The sequence below is a fragment of the Ammospiza nelsoni genome, chromosome 9, assembly GCF_027579445.1.
Source record: "Ammospiza nelsoni isolate bAmmNel1 chromosome 9, bAmmNel1.pri, whole genome shotgun sequence".
In the NCBI taxonomy this organism is placed as follows: Eukaryota; Metazoa; Chordata; class Aves; order Passeriformes; family Passerellidae; genus Ammospiza; species Ammospiza nelsoni.
The window spans coordinates 13,852,954-13,868,905 of record NC_080641.1 but is presented as its reverse complement, the minus strand read 5'-3'; the positions used below and the strand labels follow the sequence as shown (position 1 = coordinate 13,868,905).

Sequence of the window (15,952 nt, the reverse complement as noted above, 5' to 3'; positions counted from 1 at the left end):
ACTTGCCAGGATAAAATTTCTACTGGAATAGTGGCCAAGGTCTGCAGTGAAGAAGTGTTGCAGAAACTGAGAGGGTTCTACTGCAAATGTCAGTGAAGGTTTGGAAAACCTGCAGGACTGCAGCATTTGGGTCTACTTATTTTACTCAAGAAAGATGAAAGACTAACCTAATAATAACAATAATAATGTTAAATAACAATATGGGGAATATAGGGTGAAGAAGTCCAACTTCCAGATATTCTTACTTTATGGTCTTTAAACTTACCATAAAACATTTTGGCTTTCTCCTTTTTTATAGGACAAGAGGGAGCAATTGATTAATAGGGATGTTGCAGCTCATCCCTTGACCTTTTGCTGTAACTTCTCTGGTCCTGTCAGTAATCATACACATATTACTGTAGTTTGTCTTTATCATGGGGATTTCCATTGTTCTCCCACAGAAAGTGCAAACAAAACAGCATATTTTTAATAATGTGCTTATTTCTATAAACCAAATTGAACTTATTATATTTAGCATAGCACTCATTACATACAGATGAGTTCTTCATTTATGTATTTATGTATAAGCACCTATATTACATATTGCTGCCTCATTTTGAGGATTAATAGGTTCTATTTAGACTCAGGGAAATTATGATTCTGTTGCACACAAGGTAAAAGCCATCATGGAAGCATGGTCTAAGATGACTTGGAACAGTGAAAACATGTCACAAGTTATTGATCAATTTGAGCCCATCCTAATTATCATGAGCAAAACTGGAGTGAGCAGAGTGGTCTCAGCAGTAAGCAGACTCATTGAAAAGTATCAGTTCCAGTAAACCACTGGAGTTTCAAACACCTGTTGTGCTATTTAGGAAAACTTTTTGGGCAAACAATGAAAACCCAAAGTGAATCCTCTTCCCCCCAAAAAATTTTCCAAAAACAAATCCCCACCCCAAAATGCTGATCACAAAAGAATTTTATCATAAATATCATTGAACTGTTTGGACTGCTTTTGAAAGGTGATAAATAGCTCTGAGAATTTTTTATACTCTTATTTGGACAGATTCTCTACAATTGAGAAGTACACTAACAAATAAGACAAAGAAAATTCTTCATAATTCATTTTAACAGAAATTTATAAGAAAGAAGCATCATAAAAACAGCATCACTGTAACTTACCTGAGAACTGAGTATTACAGCACTTGCTTCAGCCAAACTGGGTCTGCTTGGCCACACTGCCTGATTACAAAGTGTCAGAGCTGAGCTGTTGGGAAAAAGGGTCAGTTCAGCACAACTTCAAAATAATTGCTTAATACTCAGATAATGATTATTAAATATGTTCTACTATCCTGAAAACAAGAAGCAATCAAAAACAAGGAGGAAAACACATTGAACCAATATTTCACCTCCAGTTAATTGAAATCTTATCTTTTCTCTACACTGAGTAACACTTCTAGAGATAAGAGCTGATATTTTTAAATGCTTTTGTTAAATTAACACAACCCAAACCTCTGCCTACTTTTAGTTCCCAGCCTGAGAGTGCAGGTACTAGGAAATGTCTCAGAGCTCTGAGAAACCTCTTATTATTGATGGTTGTACAAAATTTTCACCATGATAGCACCTTGACTCCTTTCCCTTTTTGTTGTGACAGATAAGCCTAAAATATTTCAGAGTTTGAAATGGAAGATAAGCAGTAAGCAGCAAAATGTTTGATGATTATTCAAAGCTTATCTGAATTGCCCATACTTCCTGAGACCAGTGTGTGTCACAAGATCTACAGTCCTCCCAAATTCCAGACAGTTCAGAAGTACCTGGAAAATTGTTTTTAATGTCTGTATGTTGGCACTTTTATCTTTGCAGACTTCAGATCTGCAAATGTAAAGCTGTGCACAAGTTTTTTAAAAAATAAAACACTTAATATAATTCTGTACCTAAAACAGTTTTATTTTTGAGGACTATTGTCATTTTTATTTGGGACCCCTCAACTACCATGTTATCCTCAATTACAGGTCTGCCATATGACTGGCCAGATGATAAATGCTATTGGTCACATCACATGATTTTGCATCTTCTCAGCTTATTTTTCTATATTTTAAATTATTCCTTCACTGTAGCAGCAAATCATATATTCCAAAAAAATCAAGCTTTGTCATGAAAAAAAAAAAAGGCACACAAAAAAGTTACTCTCAATACTCAGGAAGCAAAAAAACCCAAACCATTACATATTTACTCAAAATAATTAGTTCTAGTTTTATCCTTTGCACTACAAGAAGACTGGAAAGCATTTTCGAGGCAGGAGAGTTAAACACTCCAAGCTATTCTGCATTTTCAACTGTGCCCCCGACTAAAGCAGAATGAAATCCTTAATTTATAATTGCAACCATTGCAGGCATCCACTCTCAGCCCAGCCCCACATCTCCTGGTGAAAATGACTGGTCTGTAACAAAACCAGAGGGATCCATGTCTGCCACCCTGCAAAAGGCATCTTGAAATCTGAACTGAGAAAGAAAATGAGAAAGAAAGGAAGTGGACTGATTTGTTTGTGGGATTTGTGTTGCACTTGCAACACTTGTCAGCTTTTAGTGCTCATGCTGAGTGTCTGGGGGTCGTGTTTACAGGTTTTCCAAGGTACATGATTATTTCTTTCTGTTTACATAAAACTTTCTCCCATTTGGACACTGTGGGCATTTCTCAGTGATTTAAATGTATTCTAAGGTAGAGTCTGTATTGCCTCATTTGAAAAGTCAAGCACTTTATCTTATAGTCACAGAGTACTGTCCAAATACCCTTTTGGCTTTAATCACTGCACCAGGATCTAAGAATATCTTGGAATTCAGAAGGACAGAAGCCAGTGCATAGAACTTTCTCACAAACACCTGTTCTCAAAGAACATATTTTCCCTTCACTTTGCCACCCTTGATTTTCCCGTGATCAAGAAATTATATCTAAAATTTGCATTGTACACTTTGATAATTTATTTACCAACATGTTAGCAGAAATCAACTGTCCTTCCACTTGCACATTTATTTTAACCTTTGAAGTACTTTGAAATTACTCAGGACTGGATTACTCAATGAATTAAAACAGATCCATGTGGCAATATCCACGTTCTTTGAAGACTTCAGCATATTTTGCTTCTGGACCAATGGACTCACAAAACTGGAGCTTCAATCTGCCCCCATGTCTGAGTATTCCTGCTCCTGCCAAACCATATGGCACAGCTTTGAGTGTTAATGATTTTCATGTTCAGTGTGAACTCTTTGAAGTAATGCTGCATTTGTCTTTGATATAAAGTAGCCTGATATAAAGTAGCTTAATTAAAATAGTTTGATATGAAATAGCTTAATTAAAAGTTAATTCAGTAAGTTTTCAGTGTGCTGTAACTATAATTCAGCACCAAACTTTCCAATTGGGACATATTTTTAATTGATAGAAGGGTTTCAGTGGTTTTAGGAAATCTTTTTCAATTAATTTGGAAGCGTTGTTCCAGTTAATAGAATCAATGCCTGTTGCTATTTATCTTCAGGGGAATGTTTTGTTTCTAAGCAAATTAAATCCCAAAGGACAGAAAGCTGTATTTTAGCAGGCTCTCAATATGTTTTCTGTTTGAAACAATTGCAAATGTGCTGGCTGCTTTTAAAGCATATAATATGACTTCAAATTCTGTGCAGAAAGCTGTGAAAGACATTTTGGATATACCATTTCCCAGGGGAAGAAAATCCATCGGAACAGAAATCACATCAAGATTTCCACACAAAAGCTAAGTACAGTGCAGTCCTGCTGTTAGTCTGACAGTGCCCTCCCTCTCCTGTCATGGATTTTGTTTATTCCCATCAAAGCTGGACCTGTCTGTGTGGGTGACAGCGCTCTAAGCGGGCTGCCAGCACGTGGGCACGTTGGGAAGAGCTCTAACAAACCTCCCCAGGCACAAGGACAGCAGTGAGCCCTGCATGCAGGAAGGGTCACACCCCGGGGGTCACTCAGCACTTCTGGCAGTGCAGCATCAAGGGCTGGTGTTCCTGGCAGCAGTGTTCCCTACAGAACAGGCAATCCCCTTGGGAAGTGAGCCCAGAGCACCCCTGAACAAGTGACCTGAGGGCAGGACTGTCCCACTGACTGCTTGGCTCTGCATTTGTCCTCAAAACCAGCAAAACAAAACTGAAATCCCATCCCACGGGATCCAAATCTCATTTGGTTTCTTGACCTACGAGAGAGAAAATGCTGTGCGTCTTTCTGGTGTTTGCAAGATGTTTATGAATTCTTTCCACTGAAGAGTATTTACCCTGTCCAGCCAGAGCAATGTGTGTTTGGTGCAGCGCCATCCAACAGCCTACTTATCCCTGGTCAAAAAACATTAATAACAAAAGAACCCATGCCCGCACCTCCCACACACTCTGAGGCCATTTCTTCTCTATTGCACTGTTCCTTTTTCCTTTGGGAGTCAAGCCATTGCTTCATCTGCCCCAAACTACATCTCATTCCAGTTGGTGTAAGGAATTGGCTATGCAAGTTAGCTATGCCTTTTTAAATCCCAAACCAGAAAAATCAAGATAAATGCAGGTTCACATACCAAAAGGGTACAGCTTTACAAGCTTATGTTCAGTGACACCCAACAGCAGAAATTCACCACTCACATGTCTAATACTGTCTCAAACATAGCCTATCCAATGTCTCCTCCCCAGCCTTTTCCTATTGTCACAATTTTTCTGCTCATATTCTTCTACACCTTCACTTATCTCACAGATCCTGATGCTCTGATCATTGCAAACCACAGAGCACTCCCTAAGTTTTTCCTCCCTGCAGGCTGAACTGTTCATCCCTGCATGAAGTATGTGTGACACTGTGATGGATTCACAACAGAACTTTGTATTTGAGCAAATTTTAACTGTACAGATGTGAAGATTGCATTAAAACTACAACAGTCATCCTTCACTTTCTTTAGTTAAACATAAAATGACAGCACAAGCTAACAGAACTAATAGTAGAAATACAAGAAAATCTATCACTTAAAGTACGCTTATTAAGAAAATTATCTTCTTTCTCCCAAATGTCATGGTGAGATGGGACAGATCCTGTAAGGTACTTAAGCTAAGTGTAAAGGATTTACTGTGCAATTATTATTTACTATGATATGTCAGCATCTCCTTCAAGTAAAGGTGAAATGAGCTGGTGGAATACAAAACACTATACCATGATTAATGAAGAAAAGTCAAAAGATTAGTCACTTATCAGGTAATATAAATTCCTTAGAGCCAAAGAAAGGATGACCGTAATAATTCATGAATAATTTATCTAAAGATAAACCATTTACAACAATAATCAACCAGAAATGAGTAGCTATTCTGAGCTAATTAATGTCCCCATTTAAGCACTGATTGAAAGCCTTGCACTACTGGGCATTGTGTAAGAGATAATCCACAGAGGGCAGTTAAGCAGAGTTATGTTACCTCCCATTTGAAACCTGCGTGGCTTTTCTCATTTGGAGATTTTGATATTCCTGTAGCAGATGGATTATCTGAGAACAGCTTATGGACAGCTGTAGTGTTTCTACTTACAGCACAGCCAGAAACACACATAAAGAGACTGTAAAAGCTTTTTCAGGAGAAGTTTGATACAGGGTCAAGGTTTGTAATGCAATACACACAGTTATAACCATATTTGTCTCTCAAGGAAGAAGTGGCACTTTTCCCCTCTAGCTTTTCAAGCTTGACATATTTCAACAAAGTCTATATCCTCTTAATGTTTGCTTCCCATAACAATTCAGCTACTTGGAAAAAATATTATCTATATTTAAATCACTACATTCCAAGCCAGAAAACAGCACCCTGAATTCAAGTATACCTACGGTGCAATCTATGCCGGTTACACTTGTGGTGCATCTCATTATTCAGAACATACTGGATTAGAATATAATGAGCTATAAAACAAAATATAAGAACTATATATTTTGTTACTGGCATGTTAACAATAATTACTAAGTGTCATTACTACTTTTGTTGTTGTTTTACTGGGAACTCGTTGCATTATTCATGTTTATCACCCAGTTTTCTGCCTCTCCCTACTGTTTTTCTTCCTCTCCTTCACATCAGAGAAGATTCAGTGCAGCAGCACAGAGGCACAGCAACTTGGTAATGTGCTACTCATCACAAATTACAACTCACATTTCACTGCTTTGCTAAATGCAAATAGCAAGGACTTGAGGAAATCATTAACAAGATCTTATTTTGAATTTTGGATGGTAATTGAGCATATAGAGACAGCTAAGTCATTACTCATTTTTCTAGGAATTAAATAATTCTCAGTTTGAATTAAGCCATTTGAAATCACTTCACTAGTTCGCTCATGGAATGCTGTGTTTAATCACTATCCATTCAGCTAGGATAGCCAGCTTTCATTAAAATAGAGGGGAACTGATCCTACTTTAGATCATACAGCAAGACTCAGTTCCTACTTCAGGATTTAAGGCTGAAGCTCAGTTTGGGGCAGCTGTGTCAGGGCACGTGACAAATCCCTGCCTTGCATGCACAGTTCAGAACAAGTCTGGGCTGCAAAGTGAGGAATGAACCAAAGAGTCCCTTTAATTGTCTGTGGGAGAGGTGCAGACACACCAGAAATACCTGAGTCACAAGCTCACCAGTGTCTACACAAGACTTTTTTTGTTTATCTACCAGGAGAGCAATGTGTGCGCTGTTAATGCTGCATGTCACACACCCAGGGCTTGGATTTTGGCCCCAGTATGACCAGTATGGAGGTCCCAGCTCCAGCTGGATGGAAAGCAAATGCATGTCACACACCCAAGGATTTTGGCCCCAGTATGGAGGTCCCAGCCCCAGCTGGATGGAAAGCCACGGCCCCAGGGTGGCACTGCAGCAGGTGGATTTGCTGTGTGCGCTCACTGAACAGGGAAGGACTGCGGGGTGTGAGAGGCCACAGCATTTCTCAGAATGGGACCACTGAAGTTCTGAAATAATGTCTGTGAAGTTGGAGCTCTAAGGTTTTCCCCATGTATAAAGATTTTAGAACCATGAGCTAAACACAGTTAGAAATGGAAAAGGCCTGAATAATCATGTTTATACAAAGATAAGGAAATAAAATCTTACAAAGTTCACACTCTGAATTATATGTTGAATTCACTAATACTACTCTTCCTAGGAAGATGGCAATCTGGACAAACATCATGCAAAATAAAACTGTATTTGTTTCATGGTAAGAATACCAAAATGGAAGTTTCAATAAGCAGTATGCAAAACCAGCTTCCAGGGTGGTAGTGTGATGCATAATTAGTGTCACCTCCCACAAAGCTAACAATTTCCTGTTTGCAATCTGCACTTACTATAAATGTGAAGAGATGGAAAGTCAATGTATCTTAACGAATGTGTTGACTCATTTATGGCTGGGTTAGGTTTATAAACTATCTGTGGTTTTTATTTTCTTCTGTTTATGTTTGGAAGCCTGACTCAATCAGCAAAGTGAGCAAAGTACTGATCACTTCAGGAGATTACTTTCCAGTGGGCTGAATAAATTCACAGGAAAAACACCCTAACACCAAGTCCTAATGGTTTCTTTAGAGTCTCTCAAAACCAGCAATTCTGCAAATGCAGAGACACTTCCATCTACACTGCAATGCTAGGTGCTATTTAATGATTGTTTTTAAATTCCAGTGTGCTGATTTGAGTGGATTACTGTTTGCTTTGGATGTTTGTTGTTTTATTTTTTTTTTTAAGTCTACCAAGTGTCTTCTTAGACTGAAGATATTTGTCAGGCACTAAAAGAAAGGGGGGCTGGGAAATACCAGACACTGTTTGTAACTGTGTATTTTGTCATTTTCATTCTGAGTAGACCTATGGTTAAGAGAAATGTAGAAACAGTTGATCATTAAAGATTAATACTGTGGGAGATTACACTATCAGATAGAACTGCATTATTTATAGAAAAATACATTAATTTTCAAACCTTTCTCTGACAACTACTCTACTTATGGATTTGAAAATTAAATTGCACTTGAATTAAGGAGTTGGCTCCTAGCCTGTTATTCACTGTCAAAGCTACAATCCAGAAGATTTATAGCAACATAAAGAATTAGATGAGCACAAAACTGAAACATTCAGCAGTGAAAGATACCAATTAAAAAAGGATAAAAAATCCCCGCACCTGTGATGCTTTTTTCAGTTGCACAGTGGCTCTGGCTGTGGCAAAATCTGCTTAATAGAGATGGTACCAATAAGAAAGTAAAGCAACTGTATTTCACATAACTAATCCTTTTTTTTATCCAGAAAGGCCCACTTTGCACAATCTCAAATTTGTTACCATGCATCCATCTCACAGATACAATTGTTTTAAGAAACTAAAAACATATGATCATTTCTGGCAGTACACAGAGATTCAAACTCTTCAAAGACAAAACATTATAGTTTTCTAGCATCCCATTACTCAGAAACTTACTCAGATTTTGGGCTGATGCCAACATGGGCTTTTATAAATTAAGATTCTTTCTTCTATTCTTATACTTTAATGGTAAAGAACTCATTCTGGCAAACTACAGAGTGGTAGGCAACATTCTTCTTTTCTCTGACTCAAAGGAGTCATTCACTTAACAGAAAAATCCCTCAGCTCCACATTAGGATCCTACAGAGATTTTGCTAATAGGCTGTCAACATTTTCAGTTTCAGCAATTACCCAAGAGATGAATTCGTAATGAATTAAGCAGGCTGCTAATTTACTGGAATTGTCTCACTGCCCATACCTTTAGTACTTTCTGTACATGCAGAAATCTTTCTTGTTCTTTTCTCCCTTTCCCTGACAACTGGTAATCAAAATGCATTCAGATCTATTTTTACTTACATCTATTTGTGCTTGAGGAGATTTGTTTAACTGAAATAATTTTCTATATGAAATTAACAATATTGGAACATCTTTTGCTATTTTATGGTGAAAAATCCAAGACATATTCCAGGAAAAAAAAAAAAAAGGAAAAAAAAAAAGAATGCAACCCCCTTGTTTGCATTTATAATAGAGCAAATTTAAGTCTTCACTCAGCTAAGTTATGTTTCCATAAATATGTAATCACAGTATAAGGCAGCATCCTTATCCCAGAGCTCCAACTGATCTTTAAAGAGACTCTCTGGGCTCCAGAGCAGCAGGTTCATGCAGGAAGAGATCAGTTCAGTCCCAGTGAGACAGCTCCTGTTTTAGGAGAGCAAAGCTGCTGCTGCTGCCACCACCTGAAATCCCAGCCGGGCTCACCTGGGTGACACCAAGGCATTCAGGTCAGGATGGAAGGGAGGAGCCCTTCCACTCTGACTGAGGTTTTTATTGGGAAGCACTCTCCCAATAAAGCACTGAGCAGATTGCTAAAACTCACTAAATGAGTAATGAAAAAGATGTGCTCAGATATTCAAGAATACTTGAGAAATGTTTTCTTTTGTCTTGTCTCATACAATTGCATCCTGAGCAATGTAATGGCAAACTGTAAGTTTATAAAATTAATACAAAGACTGATTTCTGCATAGCCCAATGACAAACATAAAATAGCTGCCAAGGCAGTGACACATACATCTTTCTAGTAGCTTTTCCTTTTGTTTTTGGGGTTTTGCTTCCTAATGTAATCATTTAGAGATATATTTGTAAGTAATATTTCTTCTGTGCGCTGTCAGAGTTCCCAAAATTCTCCCTGAATTTTAGAAGCATCTGAAGTGAGCTCTGCTCCCTTTCACTTGCTGGGGTATGTGCAGAGCTCCCAGCTTTACAACAGCTCTGAAACTCTGGACTGCATTGTCACAGAGAAGCAAAAAGGAACAAAGATGCATGTCTTGAACTGTATTTTGTTGTGCTTTCCAAAAGTCAATAGCAGAAGTGAAACATTTCCTAGAGTGTACCAATAAGCCACATCTAGCAAGCATTATAAAACACCTAAGGATCAATGTTTAGGTAAGAAATTGTAGTAATTTTTTCCTCTAAGTTCAGATGGAATAGAACCAAAATTAAACATTTTTCTACTGCTGGGATGAAAAGGGCAACCCTTGAACCTCTGTAATATCTGCAATTATGAAGTTATTAAGAGAGCCTAAGAAATCAAGGAACTAAGAATATTGATAAATTTGCTGAAGTGCTTTATGAAGGAAACATCTACTGCTGTCCACCTATCAGAAGAAATTCTTAAGAACACAGTATGAAAATGATTCAGTACAACTCTGCCAGTGACTTTACAGATGTGTCCTGCTACAACAGCATCAGCCCAGGCAATATGACTTCTCTTACCCTTTCTAGAATACTGGAAAGAAACATTCCTTTACTTGTTTCTAAAGTTAAAAGACATTTGAAGAAAGCATCTTTGATTTTTTTATTAGAGTATTACAGCCAATATCGCACCGCTCTACAGCTCTACTGCACAAAGACAAGATCTGTCCAAAACAGCTCAAAACAAACAAACAAAGAAACAAAATCAAAACAAATAAAAAATCACAGACAGCACATTGTACCCTTTTCACAGATGAGGGCCTGGGGCCCAAACACAGCAAGACCCTTAGAAATAGAACTTTCATCAAAGACTTCAACTGAACACAAACCTCTTTAGGTCATTAACCATATTGCCTCTGCTCAGTCTCCCTTTTACAGCCAAGGGGGGGCTTTTATTTGTTCTTTATTTACTTTTAAAGCAAAACATACAAACAAAAAAAGGCCATAAAACCCGTTGCTACTTTAAAAATTAAAAAAATTAAACCATACTTTGTTAAAAATATTGAGTTAGGAAGAAACTGTTCCTTACCCAACACTTTGTTGCAATTCATAACTGCCAGTTCAAATCTGGTTTCAATATCTTCACTGCAATAAAACATTCACTGCCATTAAGAACATGATTTCCATATTACCTACAAAAGCATCAGTTCTAATAATTTTCTAGCTGCCTGGGAAACAGAGGCTGTTAATATTCATATTGAATTATAAGCTTTTCATATAGCCTAAACAATTATTGTAATGAATGTTTCAATAGGTGTGTGATATTGGTTTTCAGTGATATTAAATTATTCAAATTGATTGTAGCCAAAATGACCTTAATTTATTATATTGCATTATTACAATGTAATTGCTTTCCCCATAGTTGGGACACACCTTGGTTGCTGATTAAGCCCTGCGAGCTCCCCACAGCACATGGATCCAGCTCAGGCAGCAAATTCAGGTACTACTGCAGTGTTCCAGGAGTGCAGAACCTGGGAGTGGGGAATGAAGGGTAAAGACCAAATAAAATCTTATTTCCAGGGCTTAGGACAGCACAGAGGTGTTTCTCTCCCTCCCACCTTGTCCCTTTCCCACTGTAGGACTCGAGTTCAGGCCCTGGCACAACTTTTCTTCCCTTGGGATTATGACAACGTCCTGGACAATATTTCACAGCTCTGTGAAGCTGAAGGAGCACAGCTGACCTTCAGGTGTCAGGTGCTTGATAAAAACCTCCCATCCTGTCATTTGTTAGAAATCTGACACCATGACTTTGAACTGAATCTAAATGAAATTATTTAGGGCTTGGATAATCAGGCTCATCCCAGCGGTGCGTTTGAACTTTATCCCAGAGCAGTGTGGTGTCACATAATTATGACAAAACCCTTTCCAGGGCTATTTGCTCTGCTGGTGGAAAGGCAGAATTGCACAGACTTATATATCAGACCAGATATCATATTTTTCTGCAAACAAATGCTATTCTGATCCTCCTAAGTTTGCTTTAACAAATAGAATCACTGATAGTTACACAAACAAAATATTAGCTTTTTACCACGTTACACATTTTCTGAAATGTCCCTAAAAATCAAACTTGCACCCTTGTGGCCCTATTTTGGAGCTACAAAAACCAAGTCAGACAGTAAACTCTCATTTTTCATTGAAGCAACAGAGCTGTTTTGTTCCATTTTTCCCAACAACTTGAGCATTATCTTGTCGTGATCATATAAATGCCTTTTCCTACATCCCTTGTCTTCTGTCAGCTTACTTTTATTTAACAAATTTTCTACCAGTTACTGTAGGCAATGTAAACTCCAGTAATCACAAAAACAAGGAACATATTCTGAAAAATAAACAAATGAACCTCACCACTGTCCCCCACAAAAACCTCAAATGAACAAAATCCCAAAAAACCAAAATACCACACACCCAAAACCCATGTAGGTAGTAAATATATTGGTATTTTACCAGCATTTATCCCTTGGCACATTTTGTACCTTAAAGCTGAGGCCATTCTCTCCCAGGACCCCACAATGTGTTTATCTGTGCTTACCCTATAAAAGGACATTATCCCACACATACAGCCTGCAGCTGCAAGGCACAGACCTCAATAACATCCACCCTGATTCTATGGAGGACAACATTAATTGTTATGTCTCACAAAAATAGTCCTTTCTCCAACTTTAATTGTGATTTTACTACCTAAAGTTTAAAACCACGTGGGGAAATCAGAAGTTGGAAGAAATAGGGCTTTTTCAGACTTGGTTTCCCTGAAGATGGGTTTGCTTTGTCATTTATGAATTCTAAAAGTGTCAGTCCCTTTAATTGAAAGGCTGCTGGTTTTTCCAAGCACCTCCAGTTCCTGTGAATAATTTTATAAATGTCTTTTTATTATTCCCTAAATTCCCTTTCCACTGTGGGTCTGCTTTAGGGACTTGGGTAATTATCTAATTTACCTCAAACCCTGACCCCTGGGTTACTGGCAGGAAACCAATTGCCCTTTACCTCTATTTCTATTAACTGCATACTTAGAGCTGAAAGAATAAAAAGTCATCATGAAATGAAATTACACAAAGGTCAGCTGTGGGGATGGCTTTTTTCTTCCCATGGTATTAGTTCCACGGCAACTTTGATTAAACCAGAAGGTGGCTCTGAAGGCACTGCTGGACTTTGCCAGTGTTTACGGGCACAGGGGGTTCCATACTCTCCATATTCTTGATACCATGGACTTCAACAATGTTGAAAAGCAACAAAAGCATCCAAAACACTATGGGGTTTTTGGGGTTGTTTTCAGTGATTCATTTAAGGAAACAATTTTATAAAAATTTATCAGAGATTAAACATTTTTCTAGTATTAAAAAAAACCTGAGTAAATCACTCCCAAATAAAAATCAATATCCCACGATCCCAGCAATGAACATGACAAGTTATTTGTTAAAGCAAACATTTTAGAAATAAGGAAGAAAATATATTTGCAAAAATTAATCTTCAGAGGGAGGGAGGTGAGTATTGAGCAAACTGAGGAGGCTCACATACAAGATTTGCAAATAGAAAGTGCTATAAAGCATCTGACAAGTTCTAAATTAATGGCATTTCCAGTCTCAGTGAATGCACATGACTCAAAGTGCATGCTAACCTATTGAAAAAATAGAAAAAAGGAAAAGATCCTGATGTTTGCTTGTTTTTCACATGGAAGGCAGCATTTGAAAGCTCATTGAAAGCTTTTACAATACCCTGAAAGAGTTCCCTGTGAGTTCAGTGGCCCTGAGATGAGCCCTCTGGGGAAGAAAAGGAGGGTAGATAAGGTTTACAAAGGATAGCTTTGATTAAAAATCAATCTTCAAGAGGAAATTAAAACAAAAGAAATTGACTGCATTTACATCTGTTTTGGCACAGGTTCATATGAAATGCTGTGAACTGCACTGCCAGAAATTAAATGAATAATGGTAAGAGATTTCAAAATAGAATAGTTTAAAGAACCTGGTTAAGAAATATCATTGAGGCACCTCCTGTGATGAACAGCTGCCAGAGACTCTGACAAGGCTCTCCTGAACACTGGAGTTTGGAAACGTTGCCTTTGTGCTGATTAACAAACTCAGGTCTGGGGGAGCAGGTGTGGAATTGTCACCATTGGAGATTTCCAGCTGGGTTCTGTTTAATAAATAACAAAAACTTTCAGAGAATTCCAGGGAATTCAGTTTACAAAGCTCCAATCTTACCAGTGATGTTTTAAGAAGGGATAAAGGATGGCTACATAAACATTGAGTGGAGTTTTATTTTGCCATTTTGTTTCTGTTTCATACCAAAAGGTGAGGCTCACAGGACATACATAGCTGTGCCAAAACTACTGGCTGGGATTTTGCCCTTTGATTCCCCTCTTGAGCACACAGGCCTCCTTAGGACTGAGCAAAACCTGCATATTTACATTTCAAGGCTTCTAATGTCCTGAAGGTACAATTAATGGCCAGGCACAAGTACACTGAGTTTAAAGGAACCACCCTGCAGGATTGCTGGGGAAAGAGGAGACAGAGTACAAATGTATATCAGCCAAATCCTTGTTCTTGAGCAGCCAGAAGACAAATGCAAGCTTATCTCCATGGCAGGTACTTAAGAGAGTTTGCTTCTAACTGTGGCTTTCCTCTTTTTAGAATTCCAAGGGTTTGAGGAGAAAAGATTGGGCGCATTTAATTTATAGGAAAGGCACTAAAACACATGACCCAGCAGGATATAAATGCTTTCCTTCCTCCATTACAATGCCTGTTTTCTGAGTAGATGTGAATATAGAAAACTTGAGCTAGACAGGTATTGCTTGAGTACCATCTATAAAATCAACACTAATGGCTTGTAATTGCCTTTTAATTGCTTCTTTTCTCATATGAGGCTACTTCAGAAATTGAGCAAATGTGGAACAAGGGGATTAAGGTCTGAATTTCTGCCTTGAGCCACAAGCCTCTTTCATGATCCTGAGCTGGTCAGTTAATCTTGTGTATTCAAAACTCCCTACAGGTTGCAAAGGAAATAAACTGCTGCAATTATCTCACTGTAGAGTTTCTTCCACTTCTCTGGATCAAAATGGTGACTGTGCGGGTCCTCCAGCATTTCTGAGCTTTCTGTAAAGAACTGCAAAACGTTGGCTTCCCTGTGAAGACACCTGTGGAGGAGCAGCTCCGTGAAGGAGGGTGAGCAGGAGCCAAAGGGGAGCACAGCCCAGGCTGTGTCCCTGCCAGCTGGCACCACCCCACAGCCCTGAGCAGGGAGCGCAGGCAGGAGATGGATCCAGGAGAGCCTGGCACACCTCTGGCACAGCCCAGGGAGAAGCAGCAGGGAAAGGGAGGCAGGAGAGGCTGCTCAGGGCGCTGAAAGCCTACAGCTGCCCTTGGGGCCATGACAACACCCAGGTGCATGAGCTTCAGAAGTGAGATGAATTAAATAGCTGCCATCTAATCCAATTTGCTCTTTATCAGCACAAAAGAAAGCTGGCCCAATTGCCAGGAGAGGCAGCAATGAGATGACAAGAGCTTGGCTGGAGTGGAGAGAGCTCTGCTGGCAGAGCTGTGGGGAAAGCTCGTGGAGCACCTGCTCCCAGCATGGCTGGCTCCAGCTGCCACGGCCAGCATCACAACACTTTCATATGCAGCAGTTTTTCTCCTGAAAGGAATGAAACAATCACATACAATATTTCCAAGGCATGATGTTTCTTTTAAATATTAAAAACCAGCAGAAACAACCCATCAGAATATCAAGAAAATGAAATACAGCTAGCAAGACGCAGCTATGACTTTATACAATGAAGATGCAAATTTGCTGTGTGGAAACGATGAAGCAGTTTGCTGGGTTTAAAGAAATAACTTCCTTCTGACTGCACAGAAGAGTATTTTGATAAGACTGTGCTGTCAGGGAATTTATTACTTCAAAAATACTCAGGTATGGTAGGTTTGGTGCATGTAAATAAGGATAAAGACATGTCAATGCATACATGTAACCTTTACTGCTACATGCTAATCCAACAAGCTGTTGGGTAAATCATGCTTTTACCTGCATTACCAATTCCTTTCTGTGAATACACCACAGAGAACAAAATACATGGAAAACCCTTCATTGTAATATAGGTAAAACCTGATAAACTCAAGGCCTTGTAAAATCAGGCCTTGCTATTTTGGCTGAGCTAACAGCCAGACTGTTAAACTCCCATGAGAAAAGAATTATAAGAACAAGAACCAGTTGGCATAACAATCTATTCTTGTGAGAAAACACCATGCAC

General features: G+C 38.7%; 1 long non-coding RNA gene across 1 annotated transcript in view; it reads right to left on the bottom strand.

The window, feature by feature from the left end:
• Positions 1-1,170: 1,170 nt before the first annotated feature.
• Positions 1,171-15,952, bottom strand: part of LOC132076689 (uncharacterized) — a 38,605-nt gene continuing 23,823 nt past the window's right edge. Inside the window, exons 2-4 of the long non-coding RNA XR_009418956.1 lie at positions 11,092-11,189; positions 10,748-10,803; positions 1,171-1,246 (exon numbers count right to left, since the gene is read on the bottom strand). This is a non-coding gene — a long non-coding RNA (uncharacterized LOC132076689). The remainder of the gene's footprint in view (positions 1,247-10,747; positions 10,804-11,091; positions 11,190-15,952) is intronic.